Genomic DNA, 11,629 nt, shown 5'->3' with positions numbered 1-11,629 from the left:
TCCGATAGAAGATGAACGGACGTCCGATAATGTTCTTCAGCTGTTTTCCCAGAAAGCACCTGTTCGGACGAAACTGTCGGACGCAAGACTTCGTTTGGCCGTCCGACAGTGCAATGGTACACTTTTTAAAGTAACTTCCCTCCTCATTTGCTTCAAACTCTTCTTCTTCTCTTCTCACTCGGACGAAAACTGTCTTCCCTTTCACTCTCAAATTCCTGCTATTCTGAAACACTTATTCCAAAATTGATTCAACCAAAAACCTTTCCGGATCATTGCGAGTTCATTTTCCTGATTCTTTCACCAAATCTCATCACATTTCGACAGTTCCCAAATTTTCCTCAAAACCCTATTTTCTCCTAGCCATTCTCTTCAATCATCTTCAAGGCTCGTTTATCCCAAAATTCTTGTGTGATTCACTCCCATACTACTGTGTGCATCATTAGCATCATACATCTCACGCATTTCACACAATGGTGAAACTAAGAGGAGGAAAGGTGACTGCCGGACGCAAACACACACTCAGGGATGAAGATGCTGATTCTCCTAGGGCCAAAAGATCATCCAAACGTGTCAAAAAGGGGGCAGTAAAGGCTCAAATTTCACAGCCTTCCGCTCAGCCAGAATCCGGACAAGGAACTTCTTCTCAACCGCCCTCCAAATCAACCACTGTCTCCCCATTCTTTGATGATGCTGCCAAAGAAAAACACTCCTGGATATCCTAAAAAGGTTTCATTCCTCAACGTACCATAAATCCCTCTGAGTTTCGCAAAATAGGTTTAGAGTCCATTCTGCGTCTCTTTGAATTTCAGAAATGGTCACATATCATTTCCATGCCTAACGTTTAGTACCCTGAAATGCTATATCAATTCTTTGCCAATCTTAGGAAAGGCACTGATCACACTGAAATTATGTCCAGGGTAAATGGGGTAGATTTAGTGTTTGATCCTGAGATTGTGAATGCTGTTTTAAATACTGTTATTGAACCAGGATGCAAAAGTAAAATTGCCAATTTCTTTTCTTATGAAGAGCATCCCACTGCTGATAATCACTTTGATAGTGCTAAGATGTTGTCTTATTTTCAAAAGAAGTTTTCTGCCCCTGCTGATGCAAAACTGAATGACCTTGCTCCTATGAATCTCATTGCTTTCTCAATCATTTCAAATTTGCTTGTGCCTACTGATGGTCATAGGACAGATGCCAATAAAATGGAGCTGTATCTGTTTTATTGTTTTCGAGAAAAAATTCGCATTGACTTTAGCTTTGTCATGTGCAAGTTTTTACTTCGCTTTACCTCTGATTCTTGTAGAAAACTGTCTTATGGAAAATTTCTTCAGAAAATTTTTGAGTTTTACAAAGTACCCATCCTTGGTGTTTGTCCCAAAGAAACGTTTTCTTCTGCCTTTACTAAGGCTTATTTTGAGCGCAAGAATCTTGTCTTTAGAGATAATTTGTGGGCTTATAAGGGGGCTATGTCTACTGAACCTAGATCTAAGGCTGCACATGATCCCCTTCACACTTTATCATCTGTTGCACTGACTTCTATTCATCCTAGGAAGACTGCCACTAAGGCATCTTCTTCTTCAAATTCTGAAGTGGTTGAGCTCCTTCGAGATCTTAAACAACATGTTCTACTTCTTGAACATGGTTTCATGCTCACCATGTCATCTGAGCAACAAGCAGACTTTTTGGATAAAAAGAATCTTCTCTTTCCCCCACCTGTGGTTGAGGAAGTTCCTCATGGCAAAGAGCCACGCTCTAATGATCCAAGTTCATCAGCTCCTACTCGCTCTATGAGTCCTACTCCCATCGACCTCACCTCTACTCCCGTGGCACCTCATGATCCTTCCACATCTGACAAAGGCAAGAAACCAGTTAGTAAAGATGCTGAAGATGATGAAGACACTGAGGAGGAGGATCTCTCTCAGTATCTGCTTATTCGAAGGACGCCTGGATCCACTTAGTTTACCATTTAGGATCACAAGCCATATTAGGATCATTTGCATTCTTTTTGCCTGATTTCTATTTGCTGGATGTTAGATGGTTGCATCGAATTTTTTTGTTTTTGTTTTGTTTCTTTGATTCTGGTGCTTGTAATGTTCAAAACTGGATATGTGGATGTAATGGTTGTGATATTTTGTTAAGAATGTTTAGTTCTTTTTCATGATATTGGTTCTTGTAATGTCTCTTTACCCTTTGACTTTTGTGATGACAAAAAGGGGGAGAGATATGAAGAGATATGTTAGTAAAATTGACTGGACAGTTGGTAAAATGTTGGTTGCTGGATGATTGAATAAATTTGTGTAGTAGCCAAGTGAAGGGGAGTTTTTCAATTTTTGTTCTAGGATTGACTAAGTAAGGGGGAGCTTTTGTCAAATGAGAAAGGGGGAGCCTATTTGTAATCATGTTCTATGATTGACTAAGTAAGGGGGAGCTTTTGTCAAATGAGAAAGGGGGAGCCTATTTGTAATCATTAAATTTCATTTCAAACCATTGTTTTGTCATCATCAAAAAGGGGGAGAATGTTATTCTTGATTTTGATGATCACAAAACACTTTGAAATGTTTATCTAATTCTCTTCAAATATAAGTGTTTTGCTTTTTAGAGAATCAGGTACAAAGGTGTCAAGGAAAGAAAATCAATCAAAAGAAGAAGCAAAAACAGGGCACTCATGTCGGACGTCCGAAAGGAAACTGTCGGACGTCCGAAAGGATGAAGAACATCAAGAAGGAAACTCCTTCGGACGCTCGTGAGGAAGCATCGGACGTTCGGGAGAATCGAACGCACTCTTCGGACGCATATCGATCGCGTTGGACGTCCGAAAAATTTCGCAAAGTTTTGATGACTCTCTGGACGACGTTCGGATGCAGATGCTTTCGGACGATAAAATCCCATCGGACGTCCGAACGACAACTTGGTGATTTTCGGACGATGGGATCGGACGATGATTAATCTGTCGGACGTTCGACAGCCCCAATAGCTAGCTGACTCTTCATCTGCCTTCTATCCGTTGGAAGCATTAATGAAGCCCATTTTTTGTCCCCTTCAAATACAAACGATTCTGAACGAGAAAGTGACTTTTGCACACTTTGTTTACAAGATCTAAAGCGATATTTTAGCAAGAAAATAGTCTCCCAAGCAAGATTTGTTCTCCTAATTGTGTGAAGTTCTAGTAAACTCTTCTCTTGTGTTTGTAATTTTCAATAGTGTAGCTTTGTTGAGGGTTATCTGAGTGATAGTAAAACTTCCTAACTTGACTAAGTGAGACTTGGGGCAAGGAGGAAGTGATCCCTCCATTGTACATTGGGTTGATTATTTTTCATCAAAGAGAAGGTGCTCATCTTTGTGATTGGTCTTCAAGTTTGAGGAAAGCTTGGTAGACAATCGGTTTGATACTCTATCTTATTCTTTTTGTTTATTAAAATTCTCATTGTTTATATACACTCTTATTTCTGATCAACATTGCTCTCTTCTTTAAATTTACTTGGCTGATCACTACTAGAAAAGAAGGTAAATTTTTATTAAAGAAAAAGTGCATAAACTCAATAAAGAATTTTTAATCAACCTAATTCACCCCCCTCTTAGGTTGTCTTTGGGCCTTACATTTTGTCTATTTTTGAATATTTTTATTTATGAGTATTTAAATAATTTTTAGATAAAAAAGACATCAATATTATGCAACTTGATTATGAGGATGATCTTGGTGATATCGACTTCGAAAGTTATGAAATTGGAGACAAGGATGATGAAGATGAAGATGAAGAATGGCTTAGATAGTTCTTTGGAACATGTTGTTTTATTTAGATTGATATTTATCAAGCATTTCAACATGAACTTGTTACCTTATTTGGATTGCTATTTGTTAAGGATTAAACATGTATGGGATTTCTATTTTATAAATTTTGTGAGTTTGGATGAATTTGGTGAATTGTTTGATGAATTGGATATAAATTTAGATGATTGGATTCTTTGGTTATATTTTGTAAATTTGATTTGTAGGTATATATATATATGACGTATATATGACGTCATCCGGGTTGACCCCCTATCGACCCCGGTCGAATTCATTCACCCCTGACCCCTGACCTCGACCGAGTCGAGTCCCGGTCCGAGTCTGAAAACATAGCGTCTTCCCTGATTTAAATCTATACTTATGTGATTCTTATCGAATGATAAATAGATGTGTACTTTATTCAAAAAACAGTTCAGTGGATGAAATAAATGGGATAATGATTCAAAAATTCCTTGGAAATCTTCGCAAATATATAAGTTGTGATAGAATTGTTGATAGACGACATCAAACAGATTATGAGAACTTTCTAAATTCTCTAAACCCGTAAGGTCTACCTCCACATGAACTTTTACTAAAAGAAAATTTTAGTAAAATGCTTCTAAGAAATTTGAATCCAACAAAGGGTCTTTTTATTGGCACAAGGTTAATTTGTAGAGAATTGGGTTAGCACACTATTTCTGCTAAAATTGTCTCCGGTTCACATAAAGGGTCTTTATCCCAAGGATCCCTTTGTAGACCTCTGATAGTGAAAAGAATGGCATTCCATTTATAAGGACACAATTTCTTGTCCATCTATACTTTGCGATGACAATCAATAAATTTCAAGATCAAACTCTTGACTATATTGGAATTTACCTCCGTGAACCTGTTTTTTCTCATGGATGACTCTATGTTGCTCTTTCTAGATCTAGAAGCTCTAATATAAAGTTTTAATTGTTCTGGGGACTTTTGATGGCTTGAAAGTTGACGGCAAAATAAGAAATGTTGTGTTTCATGACATATTTTGCTTGGCTAAGATATGATACATAAGGTATGATTATCCATGTCATTGAATAGCAATTGGTTTACAATGTAAACAATATAATCCTTTTAACGATTTATCGTTCTATATGTAATTTTATTTTTAATTGCAGAATGGAACATCTTATCCTAATAAAAGACGTCTTGCCTGGTTCTAAAGGTTGGACCTGCAAAATTAATGTCCAAGAAAAGTAGCGAATAACTAGATTAGCAACACCACCTACAAAAAAAAATAGAAGTTTATTTTTTTGGATTTAGAGGTCTCCTACTTTCCAATATCATACATACTGTTTATTTATTATACAATGAAATAATTCATTATAAAATGAACACATTAATGTGATCATTTTTTTTTATTATGATGAAAATATCGGCTAGCTTTATCCATAGTGTGATACATATATAACTAAAAAGTTTATAATTTTTTCCTTCCGAATAGGGATCACAGGACAAAGGAATTATAAGGACGCTTATTTGTTGCATTAAACCTTCTCCTCCAAGATTCAGGATATTCGAATCTACCACATTCAACATTATAACTTCTTACGTTCTAGATGATCTTGTTAGCAGCAATGGCATCAACTTTACCAACCTAAACATTCACAATTAAAAATAAATTCATTCAGTTTTCATAGTTAGGATAACTGTTAAATTTCAATCTATGTTTTCAAACTCGGACTGGGTATTAACTCGGTCGACCTCAGGAGTCAGGGGTCAATGGGTTCGATCGGGTTCAACCAGAATCAAATCAAATGATGTCATAAATATATATTAATAATATATAATCAAAATAATATACAAAATTTACCTTTAAATTGGTGGTTTACAACTTCATAAGTTTAGATTTAGTCCAACAAGACTTGACTGTAACATAAAAATTATAAGACCAAAATAGTGATTGACATATTGAAGTCATCCTCACAGATGCCATAGCTTCAATATGGTGTTATTAATAAAAATTATTTAAAAATTAAAATATTATGTAAAAGATCTAAAAACTAGTTAATATCAATAAAGGTGTATACATATGTATTTGATGTTTCAAAACTATTTAATAAGAAAGTGCAAAGAAATTAGAGCATTCAAATAGCAATTAATATAATTCAATGCATACTTACAATTTAAAGTTAAATTTATGGACAATATTTATAGATTATGAAACATTTCTAGGTATGTTAATAGTTTTTCAATACCCAAGGGGTTAGAACATAATATTGAAAAAGCTTTTTTAACCCCATATTAGTAGTCCCCCAGTTCGTTCCTCCTTTTTCCTCTAAACGTCGACAAAGTCTCCAACTATTCTTATGCTACCTCTTCTTATTCTTCTTCTCTGGCTGCTCATGTCCACTCGTCTTTTTTTTTTTAAAAATAATCCAAAGAAGGGATGGAAAGCAGCATATGCTCTCAAGTCTCAAGTCCGTCGACGGCGAAAGCTCTTAGGCAGCCACTCCAAATGTTTTGAGAAACAAGCTTTAGATTTTGTCCACTCTTTCTACTTTTCATTTTTTTTTCAAATTTTATTTCCATTCTTATTTCTTCTTTCTTTTTATGATTTCCATTCTTATATCGTTAGTTATTTGTTCTCAAAACTAACAAATAATCTAACTTTTTTCTTTTTTCTTCAAACTTCTCTTTTCTTCATCTCTTTTTCTCTCTTTTCTTTTTTTTGGTCTTTTTCCTAGATCTAAGATTAAATCTTGTTTAGAAAAAGATATCAAGCATTGATTGTGACGGCTGAATTGATGGAGCCAAAGAGGTGAAAATGGGTTTGTACTTTGCAAAGGTGTGAGAGATTGTGACGACCCCGCCTCCCCCTAAGGCGAACCAAAGGGTTCGGCAGACCGCCTGTCCAACTCTCGTCGGGACTCACTACAATCCTCCAATAAAAAAAAGACCAATTCCAATGATTACATCTAAAATGCCAAAATAATAATACGACTATAATATTTCATTTCACAAGTACACCCAAGGGTACAATTCTCAAGTCAACTACATCGAGTTCCAAATCTCACAATTCCCAAAGGTCAGTTACAAAATACCAAACTATACAAAAGACTAGCATTCACTAGTATCTTCCAATCGCTTCCTTCAAATCATTCTCTTGTTAAGGAATAACAAATAGAATGGGATGAGTTAACGCTCAGTGAGGCCAAAAAAAAAACATGCAAACACATAGTCAAGTAGTAATAGCACTTATGCGAGAAATAAAGTTATAACATAATTCACAATTTAAAATAGATATACTCAATAAGGATACGAGAGCACTCGCCGGCTCGAATTACACGGTTGGCCAATGGGTCGGGGTGCCCCCCAGAAGTGTAAGTGGTCGATGAGACATCGCTCCAATCAACTTAAAATTATTTATAGTTCTGAGTCGACATGAGAGGTACCTCTCACCCGAATCGGTGTGATACATGCTATCGCTCCGAGAACTAATTATAGCACTGAGACGGTATGAGAGGTACCTCCCACCCGAATTGGTGTGGTACATACATCCGTTCAGAATTGTTTATGGTTCGAAATCGACATGAGAGATACCTCCCACCCGAATCGGTGTGGTACATGCATCCACTCAGAACTCACAAATTAAACATATTCATGTACAATTTCCAAACATATGTATTCATGTAACAAATATCACGTAATTAAAAGAGAGAGAGGACGAGGGCGATAAAGTACACCCTTGCCTCGGCAAGTTTACGTATCATGTATAACATTTGTACCATTAACATTTCAATCACATAAGCATTTAACATGCACTTGACACTCACCACAAGTCAAGGGTAAGTTAAGAGTAAAGCGAGTTGTCAGACGAGCTCTTCGGCATCTTCGTGACTACCTGAGACATGTACAATCATAATTACCTAGGTATTTGACCAAGGTTACAAAGAAAGACATTTTCTCGCTACTCACTCTCCAAGTTACAAGTTCGAGCTAAATTAAAGAAGCTTTTCTAACTAAATCGTTAAAATAATGCTCAAGAGAGCTCGAAGGTGGTTTTTGATTCAAGTCGTGATAAGAAATCTCAAATCCAAAAGATAGCACCGTTTTCACTTTCGACACGAAAATCGAGAAAAAGAAGTAAATGGTTCTCGTTTCCCAAAACTTTAAATCTCATGTCGAAACTTTAGAAGGTAAAGAGTATTCACATTTTTCCAAGCTAATGAAGTCAAACATATCCAAAACTCCACTCATTTCATAGAAAAAATATCAAAACTAAGGTTCCAAGATTCAAGTATAAAATAAGGTGTCATTAACCAAGAAAATGGAACAATCAAGAAAACGCATTAGGAAAGGTTTAACTTTCGAAAATCAAGATTTGAAATGAAGGTTTAAAGTTCTAATGGAACCGTGTATTCCACCATGAAATTACGCCTAAAACCGTCCAACAATTGTGTAAGGCCCGAAGACAACCAATGAGACAGTTGATAAGAAAGCACAAGTGCTTGTGAGTAGAAGAGATAAACAAATTAAAGATCATAAACATAACAATAAGTAAATAAAAAGGAAAGAGTTGCAAACCAATTAACTACCCAACTCCTCTTGAGCTTGTAGATTAATTGAGACAAGCTACTTCAAGTTGATGAATTATAATCACTCTTGTGTACAAAGGAAGGTTCACCTCCTCCTTGCCCCGAACTCCACTCGGTCAAGCCAGGACGTTTTACTATCCCTCAGGACAACCCTCACAGAGCTACACTCATGAAAGATTCACTCACAAATGAAAAGCTTACAATGAACCTCACACCACTAAGACTACAAATCTAGCTTTGGAGACTATTTTCTAACTAAAATATCTCTTGAGATCTTGTAAACAAAGTGTGCAAAAGTTCTTGTCTGATTCAGAATCGTTTGTATTTAAAGGGAACCAAAAATGGGCTTCATTAATACTTCCAACGGATAGAAGGCAGATGAAGAGTCAGCTAGCCGTTGGGGCTGTCGGACGTCCGACGGCTTAGTCATCGTCCGATCCCATCGTCCGAAAATCAGTCAAGTTGTTGTTCGGACGTCCGATGGGATTTTATCGTCCGAGCTTCTGTGTCCGAACGTCGTCCAGAGAGTTATCAAATCTTCGTGGAATTTTTAGGACGTCCGATGAGATTGATGTGCGTCCGAAGCATGCGTCCGATCCTTCAGGACGTCCGATGCTTCCTTACGAGCGTCCGACAGAGTTTCCTTCTTGATGTTCTTCATCCTTTCGGACGTCCGATCCTGACTATTTGAGCGTCCGACAGCTTCAGCATACTTAGTCCCCTTTCAATTGCACTTGTTCATGGAATCAAACAACTTCAAAACTGAAAGTATATCTTGAAGAAATATTAGTATCATTTATTTGTTTTGTAAACATCAAAAGATAGGAATCAAGATCAACAAATTGCAAATGAGGGAGTTCTTAAAAGTTCATTTTCTAAGAAATCAAGAATTTCAGCTTTGCGCGACAAATTTGGTAAAATCAGATCTTGAAGACACTTTAAGATCAAAGTTCCTAGAAGACACTTTTACATGGTTCCAAACAGTAAGCATTCATTTTTTAGCTCAAAGTTGCTGATTTAAACAAGCAAGACAGAACCAGTCTTGTTTTTCGGCGATATTTGAAAATTCGGCAAAATTCATAGAAAATGAATCAGCCTTTGAAATTCATAACACAATAAAAGTTCCAAACAAGGTTTCAAACATAACAAACGGAACTAAATTCGGAGTTTTGAGCAACAAGATACAACAGTTCAAAGTCGGTTGATTTTCACGACGTGAACAGTGAATTTCCAGATTTGAAGAGCCATCTTTGGGGCGTTATTTGGGTATTGAAATGGTATTGAAATTCCACCCAAATTGGTACACTTAAACTTCCATAAGTGGACTACCCCTATATTAAATTTCACGCAAAAACTCACGTGGGAAGGCAGTTAACAAGACTACCAAAGTTTGAAAAATGTTTCAAGGCAATTCTGCCCTCTTACTTTTCTTTCTTTTCCAAACGTTTTGCACAATGAAATCAGTCCCAATTCGATCCATTTTTGAAACCAGGGTTCCAATTGACATCAAAATTTTTGAAATAAAACATCCCAAAACAAACCTAACCAATCGGCTAGCAAGAAGGGAAAAACTGTCCAGTTTCCCAGCTTTGTTGCACTTTTGAAATCAGATCACATCTCACTCAATACAAGTTCAAATTGGGAATAGTTACTGGCGTTGGAACTAGGTTCAAAATTCTACATTTCATCAGAAGAAAAAATTTTCAAAATCAGTCCACAAGTAAGAGAAAATAGGGCCACAAGATGCAGCTTCTCCATTCCTCTCGGACAGACAATTAGAACAGGATAGTCAAATTTGCTGAATCACTACGGTTCACTCAGTTCGAACTAGCAAATGATTTTTATGCCGTTAGAAAGCTATGGATGTCTAGTTTTTATTGCCACTAACGGCACTCGATTTCAAATTTTGTACAGCAAGTTATGTTCGAATGAAGAGTTACTGTTCGGCTGCCTAAATTACCATTTCCAGATTTCTTTCTTTTTCAAAAACTCTAGTTTTGAGCAACCAATTGAAATGATTTTCGCAAGGCACTTTGTACACATAATATAAAACATATATCCCTCAATTTCACAGCCAAACAGCCAACAAAAATTTGAAATACAAGCAAGTTAACCACAGGACAGATTCGGCCAGCTTGCACTTCCATTCTTCGTTCGATTTTTCCTTCACTTTCTAACCGTATTCATCTCAAATAACACATAAACAACCACAATCAACTAATTACACCTCAAGGCAGCTACCTAAAGGTATCATCAAGTCTGCTAGCCTAGAGTTTAAAATAAGAAATGAAACACCTCAAGTCCGCTAGCCTATTTCATGCTTAGGGTTTCAAACCCATGCAAATCCAACCACTAAACTTCGATTAAATGGAAAGATTAGAAGAGTTGATGGGTTTACCTCTAACGCTTGTAGAAACCAGAAATTTTCACCACAAAACCTCCAAGAAACTCCACTAGATGATGTCTTCCTTCAAGCTAAAGTTGATCTCCAAGAGATTTTGAAGTTGGGTGCAAGTTTGGAAGTGAAATGGAGCAAGATGAAGCAAGATGAAGTGAAGCTTTTTCTTCCCTTCTTCCTTGAGGGGTTCGGCCGGCCAACAAGAAAGGAGAGAGAGTGTTTTTGTGTTGTGTGAAGCTTCCCTTGGAAGCTTGAAGAATTTGTGGCTAAAAGCTATGTAAAAGTCAACTACAAATAGTGCGCGAATAGTGTCTCGTACTACCACTTTTCTCTCTTGTTTGTTTCACTTGCACTAATCCTCAAATGTAATTCCTTTAACACTATAATTATTCACTCTTAGTAGTCTAGTATACGGTTCTTAAATTTTCACTTAACCGTTCCGACGCGAAATACGTGAACGTTCGATTCGCGCGCGATAAAGCGAAATTTAAAAGAAATTCATGTAACGATAATATAATTAACTAATACTAGGATAAATAATTATAAAAATAATTATTTTAAGAGTAAAAACATGAGTCCTCACAGAGATTAGTAGGGACTTAGATCAGATGCAAAGATAAAAAAAACACAACAAACAAGGAAAATAAAAAACCGGGTTCTCACTGGTTTTACTGGTTTCCAGTCAAACCCATGTTTTGACCTGAGTTTGACCGAGTTTCTACCATCTCGATTTTTAGGGTAACTCGGACCGGTCACTTGGCCGGTTTCTGATCGAACCGGTCAGATCGGCCTGTCCGATCTAAGTTTAAAAACACAAACTTCAACTTAGTTCGAATAACTGTTCAATATTTATAACCAAAATGTTCAACTCTATTCACTTTCCTTAAT

The 11,629-nt window shown here is 36.6% G+C and overlaps 1 long non-coding RNA gene across 1 annotated transcript; it reads right to left on the bottom strand.

The window, feature by feature from the left end:
- Positions 1 to 8,290: 8,290 nt before the first annotated feature.
- Positions 8,291 to 11,183, bottom strand: LOC140011018 (uncharacterized). The gene is made up of 2 exons (XR_011818240.1): positions 10,742 to 11,183; positions 8,291 to 9,105 (listed from the first exon to the last, which is right to left on the bottom strand). It is a non-coding gene; the product is annotated as an uncharacterized lncRNA (long non-coding RNA).
- Between the last annotated feature and the right edge of the window lie 446 nt (positions 11,184 to 11,629).

Source organism: Coffea arabica, chromosome 7e (assembly GCF_036785885.1).
Source record: "Coffea arabica cultivar ET-39 chromosome 7e, Coffea Arabica ET-39 HiFi, whole genome shotgun sequence".
Classification (NCBI taxonomy): Eukaryota; Viridiplantae; Streptophyta; class Magnoliopsida; order Gentianales; family Rubiaceae; genus Coffea; species Coffea arabica.
Note: the sequence above shows the minus strand (reverse complement) of the source record. Positions and strands in the feature narration are given on the sequence as shown.